This window comes from Hirundo rustica, chromosome 6 (genome assembly GCF_015227805.2).
Source record: "Hirundo rustica isolate bHirRus1 chromosome 6, bHirRus1.pri.v3, whole genome shotgun sequence".
NCBI lineage: Eukaryota > Metazoa > Chordata > Aves > Passeriformes > Hirundinidae > Hirundo > Hirundo rustica.
Genome location: NC_053455.1, coordinates 6,536,630 through 6,545,270, shown reverse-complemented (window position 1 = coordinate 6,545,270; position 8,641 = coordinate 6,536,630). Strand labels below are relative to the sequence as shown.

Here is an 8,641-nt window from a genome sequence, read left to right as displayed (position 1 = left end):
TTGTTACCCTGCAGGGCACCAGGGGGCTGGATGGCATTTGTGGGGCTCCCATTCTGGTCCCTGGGGATTTCAGCACCCCAGCAGTGAGTGGGTGCCACTTACAGCCTGGCAGGGAGTGAGGAAAGGGGCTTGAGGAAAGCTGTGCCCAGCCAGGTGTGGAGGGTTGAGGCAGGCAGCAAGGAACAGCTCTGCAGTGATTTAAGCAAGACAAAGGAATGGTGCTGGTTTTGGCTGTGCCTGGTGTGGCTGAGGGAGATGAGGTTCATTTGGCCAGCAGTCACAAAATATCTCCTCATGTTCCTCTGCATTTGAATGTTCTGTCTTTTCACAGAGGGTTCAGTTTGTCCCTCTTGTTCCTAACCCTGGTGTCACTGGCATGCTTTTCATCTGAAGGCAGAAATTAGGCTCTCCTACAAGGAGAGGCAGCTACTCCAGGAGCTAAGGTAAGGGAATGAAGTGGCATTTAAGAGGCAATGGCTTCAAACTGAGAGAGGGCTGGCTTAGATTAGATATTAGGAAGAATTTCTGGACTGTGAGGGTGCTGAGACCCTGGCACAGGTTTCCCAGAGCAGCTGTGGCTACCCCATCCCTGGAAATGTTCAAGACCGGGTTGGATGGGGCTTTGAGCAACTTGGTCTGGTGGAAGGTGTCCCTGCCCATGGCAGGGGGCTGGGAACAGATGATCTTTAAGGTGCCTTCCAACCCAAACCAATCTGTGATCCTGTAACACTGACAGTCACTTCAGCCCTGAACAGTTTCTCCGCGTGTGTGTGTGTGGTGGACACCAGGTGTTTCCCTGCTATTGCTGATGCCAGCCCTGGCCCTCCTTCCTCTGAGGAGCCCTGGAGTCTGTTGCATCACAGGCTCAGACAAGAGGGGGTGACACAGGAATCCTCACAAATGTAACAGCCTTAATGGTGGCATTTGCAGTAAAATGTGAGAGGATGGTAATTCCTGCTGTGCGCCTCCAATTCTGATGCTATTTCCAGGTGAGGACAAGAGGATGATCTTTGCATTTTTGCTCTGCCGCACAGGTCTGAGCTATTTATCGCGTCCATAACCTTAAAGCTGAAATGATTCTGTGGTTCCATACTGAGTGGTGTCTTTCTGAGGGACGAGGTGCTCAGCCAGCCGCGGAGGATTGGTCCAGCATCTCCTCTGGGGATGTGTCTGCCAGGTAAGAGGGACAGTGAATGTTCAGCTGTGGCTGGCAGAGGCTCTTGCTGAAAGGCAGAGGTACAGAGAGGGGTACAAGCAGCCTTCTGACACTCACAGGAGGGATTCCTGCCCCTGAAGATATTGGCCCTTACTGCTCCTGAGACAACAGGTACCAGGAGTCTCTCAGCATCTTCTGCTCTGCAGAGCCAGGTGAACCACTGTGCTCAACGTTTACTCAGCAGAAAAAGTGCCGTTGGCCAAAGGAATTTTGGTAGAAAACCTCTTCACTTAATTTTGTGTACTTTTATTTAATTGTTCCTAAGACCTTTTTCAAGGAAGGGAAGTTCAAAAGTTAGGTTAAATTGACTGCAGAATACACACCCAGCTGGAGATGCTGAGCTTTCAGTTTGGTGGTCTCCTCAGAAACCAGTGAAATGTGTTGTGGAAAAGCTAAAAACCCCCAGTAATTTTGGTTTCAAACACCTGAGCCACAATTAGCATTTTGCCTTTTTCTACCAGGTAACACAGAAGCCCCAGGCTGTATGACTGCTGGTTGTTTAGTCAGGATACTCAGGGGGGACCTTGCTGAAAGGCGGCTGCAGCCAGGTGGGAGCTGGTCTCTTCTCCCAGGTAATACATGATAGGACAAATGGAAATGGTCTCAATCTGTGCCAGGGGAGGTTTAGATTGGGTATTAGGAATAGTTTTGTTGCTGAAGGGGTGCCAGGCATTGGAACAGGCTGCCCAGGGCAGTGGTGGAGTCAGCATCCCTGAAGGGATTTGAAAGATGTGTAAATGTGGCACTTGGGGACATGGTTTCATGGTGGGCTTGGCAGTGCTGGGTTAACAGCTGGGCTCAGCGATCTTGGAGGAGTTTTATTCTGCAGTGATTGAGGACAGGGCATTGCAGAGCACTCTGATGTTACAGGCTGGCTTTGTAGGAACAGAAACATCTTCTACACCAGAATGTGGCTCTGTGCCTGTGAGGGAGGAGAGAAATTAATTCAGGTGAATCTGGAGCATAATCTCTGTGCCCGTGTAAAACCTTAAATGTTCTGTGGGATGCTTTAGTCAGCAGTAGGAGTGAGGAGTCCCCGTGTGCACAGGCGAGGGTTTAAGCTGTATATAACCAACAGGGGGCATTAGGTTTATGCTTATTAAATGTGCATTTCTATTCCTAGCAGAGAAAAATCTCCGAGTAGTTTGATTGAAAACAGCAGGATGTGGATATTTTACCCTATAAAAGATACAAGATTCTGTGGGGTTTTTTTGTTTGTTTTTTCTTTTTTTCTTTTTTTTTCCTTTCTTTCCTTTTTTTCCAGAAGACTTTGTAACTGTTTAAGTCTGTTTTTCTTTAAGTCTAGCCTGTATCTATTCTGAGACAAAGATAGGCGAGATAGTTGTGATTAACAATCAGATGATTTTTGTGTGATTTGCAGCTCAAAAAGCACTTGAAAGATAAAAGTGTTTCTAGTACAAATTTGTTTGTATTGATAATTCCCAGTTTTCTAACCAGAAATTAACGTAAGGCTGCAATTACATCTTTCTGATGGAAATGAGATTCAGCAGTGCACAGTCAACTGCTGCCCTTAATTTTTGAGAAATCCTCGCCCTGAATTATTTGATTACTGAATGCAAAGGACTTCAGTGAGGAACTACAGTGCGAGCACAAATTGTGGTCTTTGGAAATGAAAGTAATATTTATTGCAGAGATAATTATTATGGCTACAACCACTCATATGCCTGTGCATGATACTATTCATATACACGCTCCTTTTATATTTATATTGTGTATTCACAGCACTGACTGTAGGAGCAACTTTTTTCTCTTCACACATGGAGTGGAAAACTGTAGACTGCTCTGCACTCCTGTCACACCCCAGCAGCTGGAAAACTGTTTTAAGTGAAGTGATTTCTACAACCTGTAGTTAACTTCAGCTTCATTTGGAAACATGGAAATAGATTAAGGAATTAGATGTCAAAGAGTTAGGTGATACCGCTGTGGCCTGCTTTCATAAAGAAATGTCAAACAAGTTATTGTTCCAAATGTTCAGATGCTCTATGATTCAGTGAGTTGATTTAATTACCTGTCTTATGTTAAAATGGGTTTTACACCACTTAATATCTTCTTCCAAAGGAAAGTAAAAGTTAGGATTTTGAAATAAATTATCAACTTCCAGCAGTTGCAGAGATTTTGCCTGGGATACTTTCAGCAACTCTTATTCCTCCACTGTCAGAGAAGAGAATTCTAATGGATCTAATGGATCAGTGGCACACAGTAACTTCTTTCCCCTGAGCCCTCTTTAAACCCCTGTCATTAAAAAAAAAAAAGTGAAAAAAAGACAAGATGAGCTTGGTTCATTTTATCCAACAAGAAGTTGTTTGGAGGGAGGGTTGGATTTGATTAATCAGTGGCTTGACTCTGGGGGACACCTCATCCTAACATTTTTCCACAGTCCAAATGTGCTACAGGCAATACAAGGTCTGTAGGCTTCAGGCTGGTCACCCACTATAAACAGAAAACTGTGTTTTATCTTACATTGTTTACCTGGCACATTTGGTAACACAAGGGAATGAACCAAATCACCTACAAAGATTTTTTATTGTTTTTGAAAGTTGCTTGGTCTATGCCCTGGCACATCCTTCCTTCTCTTGGAGCAGAATTCAGTGTCCTTCAATACTTTACTCAGGCTGAACAGTATTCTAAGCAGGATCTCATCTGCTGGGCCAGTTTGTGTTAGTGAAGAGCGGTGTTACTCCGTGTATCCAACAGAACAGCAAATTAGGGACACCTTTTCCATGCTAATCAATTAGTCATGTAAGATGCTACTGCTTGGCAAAGAAGTGCTGGAGTAGCAGCTGTGTGACTTGTTATGAAAGGTCTGTGTGTCAGCAGATTCTGCCTCTGTGTTGTGTTTTTCTGCAGAGCTAGCAGCAAATCCTAATAAAACTTAATGTGAGAAAACATTGCCAGTGAGGTGATAGGTTGAGATTAACTGCACTAAAAAGAGGCAATTCCATGCTAAGTCTTTTTCAACTTCTCCGAAGAGTTGCTTTTATAAACATACCAATTTAAGGGCTTCTTTCTGCTCCTGTGAAAATCAATATGAAAACTCACAGAGAATTAATCTAAAAAAGAAAAAGCACCCAGCCAGCCACCACTCATCCTATATTTGGACAGCTAAACTTTCTGGCTTTCCAGTAACACAAGTTCTAGCAAGTATGTTTAAACTCAAAATTAGCCCTGTGATGAGCTCTAATGACAATTTATAAAGAAAAAATAAATAAATAAATTGTAGTTAAGGTAAGCTCTGATGCAAGTAGTTTCCTTCCCAAAGATAATTTTTATAAACAAATGTATATAAATAAGTTTAAAATTGGAAAAAAAACCCCAACACTTTGTTCTTAACTGCATCACTGTTATTATAACAAATTCCCCCAAATATATTTTAAAAACCCCTTATGTTGCATGTGTTAGAAGCAAAGGTTGTGTTTAACACCTGTTTCTTGTGTTTGGGTTTTTAGGTACGTAAGTTCCAGGACAATTTAATGTCACCCACTTGTGTCCATCCTTCAGCTGCCAGAAAGTCTCGAGACCTTCCAGTGTACTTGAGGCACAATCCCCAGGCCCTCAGAAGTATCCCTGTACCATGAAATGTGGTGAATAGAGTGGGCTTTCAGTTCTGGGGAAGTTTTTTTGGTGGTTTTTTTTTTTTTTTTTTTTTGGTAGCTCCTGCTGCTTTCAGAAGAGGCTCCAAAACTGGCACAATTCTCACACGGAGAAGGGTCCAGAAGAGGTGTCAGGTGTGGGAATAACCTGTGCTGTCGCCATATTCTGTTAGCCTTCTGAAATGTTTACATTTTTGTACTGGAGTCTTCTCACGCTTGTAACATAAACTGATTGTTTTTGCATTCCTCTCTGATGAGGAGCAATTGATAGACTTCTAGTCTGGCCAGTGGGGTGGAGAAGTGGCAACCTCATTCTCCAATCCCTGGTCACTGTCCAGAATCTATATAAGCGAGGTCAAGTAAATAAACTTCCCTTCTTTTTGCCCTGAGCTTAGCTATGTAAGTACTACTCTTTTTGTGACCTCTAGCGACACTGTACCACCTCTGGGGAGGAAAATGAAGTGTTTCACTTTGCCACAGGTGCCTGTGATGACTGACTGGTCTGTCGCCCTTCCTGTCAGGGCAGCTTTGCTGCCTGCTTCCCACGTGCGTGTGCTACTACCTGTGGAAGGACAAAAATATTCATCATCCAAAAAAAAAAAAAAGAAAAGGAGACATGATCAGAACTAGAGCCCCAGATACTTGAGATAGGATGAGGGACTTAGCTTGCCCTTCTTTAGCAAAGAAAATTTCTTCACTTTGGAATCCCCTAGAAAGCCTGGAAACCTGGTCAGACCACAGCCTATGAAGCAATTCATGTCTTGAAGTCTGCAGGAAGCCTGAAAAAGAGCTCTGATGCAGAAAATGGCTCTATTCTCCAGCAGGGTGCTTGTTCTCCTCTCTTCTCCCACATGTGGCCATGGCTCCAGAACAGAGGGGGTTATTTGCTGCTACTCCTTTCACACTCCCCCAGCTCCCCTGTGCTGGGATTGTGACCTTTGGGGTGTAAGGGGGATGTCATGCTGTTTGAGGCTTCTATCAGCCTTAATCCAGACTATTATCTACTCTTGCCTGAAAAGAATTATCCCTTTCTGCTACTAGGATAGCATTTATTTATGAGTTTCCTGCCCCTTTGGTGCTGAGGATTTATTGCTGGTTTAAGTAGTCCAAAGACACCCCAAAATATGAAACCCTGGAGTGGAGAGCAGGGTTTTTAAAGTGTATTGCAAACTGCACCCAGGAAGGACCTCTGAACCTGCGCAGTCCTTGCCCCTTTCATGGATTTCCTTAGGGCATGCTTGCAAGGATGATTTGGGGGTACAAATCCAGGATTAGTCAAAAAGGCCAAGGGAAGCAGAATGTGCATATGTGGCGTGTTCTTAGATGGATGCTACTTTAAATGCAAAATGCTTCTTCTAAGATAAACCAATGGATTGCTTCCAGTTCTGAATCCTTTCTGTGATGATTCAGCTATTGGCAAAATAAGCTGAAGAGTACGATGTGGAAGCACTGTCATGCCATCTTCACGTGATTGTTATTTCAGGTATTTCCTGTTCAGGGTGAAAATATTTTCCCCTTTAAAAAAAAACCCCAAAACTAAAAAAAAAAAAACTAAAAAACCCCACCCCAAAACAACAAACGACAGCAAGAAGAAAAGGGCACAAGTCCATTTTCATTGGTCTGCTGTAATTAATACAGTGATTTATCTCTGTAAAGCCTGCCAATAAATTATTGATTGCTATCAACTTATTTCTCAGGAGGAAATCCTGGGAGAGGAAGTTTGCCATGGACTCATTAGAGCTCCCAGAAATTAATGTGGCTGCTGATATTTGCTGTCCTTATGATGGGAGAACATTGCCTTCCCTTATTCCACATACCCTTTTGACTACTGAACACCAACCATTTCCTTTTCACACCTTACTCTGACTGTGATTTACCCTTGTCCCAAACATTGCTTCCTGGGCATCTGCAAGCTGCCACCCTGTGGTACTGGTCATACTGGGGTTTTAGGTTAAATCAGAGGACTCTCCTTTCCAAATAGGAGTTTGAGATTTCCACCTCTTCTCTCCTGAAAGGTCTTGAAGACATGAAAACTTTCACTCTTATCAGTGTATGCTTCCCTACCCACAAATGTGCTGCAGCACGTTTCAGGATTTCCTTTCAGAGTTAGAATCATGAGCTCTGTACCCTCAAAAATGAGGGATTTTCCTTCTTCCAGGGAGAAAGTACACACGAGTCTTGGCTTGGACATTGCAGCGCCTGCCTGATGCTGTGATAATGGACTTTGAAAGTTTTGATGCTGTTCAGTTCAAGGTGTTATTTTAGGTCATTTCAGAAGCTTTAGAGGCTCCCTGTAACGGCACAGCTGGACTCATGATAGCTGAAGCACAGACCTTGCAGGTGAAGGAATATGAAAAACAACATTAATAAAATGATAATGTTTTAAAGGCTCTTTTCCCAAGTGTCTGATTCTGGCTTAAGAAAAAGCTGTGGAAAAGAAAAATTTGGTTTCTAGGCACTCCAAAGTGAGGCAATGCCCGTATAATGGCTGGGTTGCTTCTGCCCTTATGTCTGTGCATTGCAACACAGTCTTCAGATACAGTCCCAACAATATTTCATATATGTGTGTTTATAAACCTCTTCCACTGCCTTCTGACTTGTGTGCAACTTTGACCTGTAATATCTTTGGTGTGCCCACAAGAGAAAATGAAAGCTATGAAATACTAAGGCAAGGGCTATAAAAAGTGTTATGTTAAAAGCAAGCAGGAGCTGTTATTGTTTAATCTCAACATGGATCTTCCATGAAGCTGTGCAAGTCATTCAAACCTAGGGTCTCCCATTGCCCATTCTTCCTGTGTTTTTCATAAGCTCATGGGGCATGCAGAGGTTGTGATCTGGAGAAGTGCTTTGCTCTCATAGCTGTAACCAAAACCTCCAGATACCCAGTGCATACACTTCTGCTGAACTGGGACTCCACTGCTAGAGGATCCTGGATGTCTCAAGTTGGACACTGTGATTTCTCTGACATTTTGACCTTAATCTCCCTGTGCCCCAGTTTCCTGTCTGATCCCAGTGTGATGAGGTAGAATGCAGAAGATATTCAATGGTGCTTACAAAGCACCGGCAGATTAGTGATGAGCACCATGCAAAAAAGATAATAACAACAACAAAAAAAATTAATCATGCCATACTTGAGCAGAGGTTGGCTGGGGTCCCAGGAACATGGCACAGGGCCATGTTGAATGAGAAGTGTAAAAGGGAAAGGCTTAGGCTTTATCCATGCACTGAGCCATCCTCAGTGCATCCCAAGTGCAGGATACACAGGGAGCCTTAGTTCTTCCTAATTCCTGTGTGCTTGACTCAGCTGAATGCTGTTGCCTCCCATAAGTTTTGCATTCCTTTGCTTTGTACTGCCAAAGGGACTGAGGGATGGATTTATAACCTCCAGGTCTAGTTGTCCAGACTTAACTTGCCCAGCACAACAGAGAATAAAAAATTCTCATCGGTGCAAAATTAGAATCCAGTGAGTACTTCAGGTCTGAGGTTTCATCAATACTTTCCATCAATTTTTATACCAAAAACAGAGACTTTTGTCAAGTTTTTATTGATTTCCTGTCTGCCAAAGTGCTTTTTCAAATTTGTAATGGGGTAAGAAGCAAAACACCCCAAAACAAAGAAGGAAAGAAACTGCAATTTTTTATTTTTAGGAAAGAAACAGCAATTTATTTCCTCCCCCTCTTTTTCTTTTGTTGCCTAAGTATTTTTCTCTGGTGTTATCAGCTGCTTCTATGAGCAGAAGTATTTCCTCCTTTCTCAAGGCTGCAGTCTGAAGGCAATGCAGAAATGCAGATCTGATGCCATCCCCTCAGCAACT

At 43.1% G+C, this 8,641-nt stretch overlaps 1 long non-coding RNA gene across 4 annotated transcripts; it reads left to right on the top strand.

Annotated features, from left to right (window-relative positions):
* The first annotated feature begins 230 nt into the window (after positions 1 to 230).
* LOC120754357 (uncharacterized) lies at positions 231 to 7,591 on the top strand. Of its 4 annotated transcripts, XR_005701398.1 has the most exons (5): positions 231 to 443; positions 1,035 to 1,177; positions 1,678 to 1,788; positions 4,684 to 4,795; positions 5,308 to 7,591. It is a non-coding gene; the product is annotated as an uncharacterized LOC120754357 (long non-coding RNA). The 4 variants fall into 4 exon arrangements; XR_005701400.1 differs by lacking the exon at positions 1,678 to 1,788; XR_005701399.1 differs by lacking the exons at positions 4,684 to 4,795; positions 5,308 to 7,591 and adding an exon at positions 4,889 to 5,295.
* Positions 7,592 to 8,641: the final 1,050 nt, after the last annotated feature.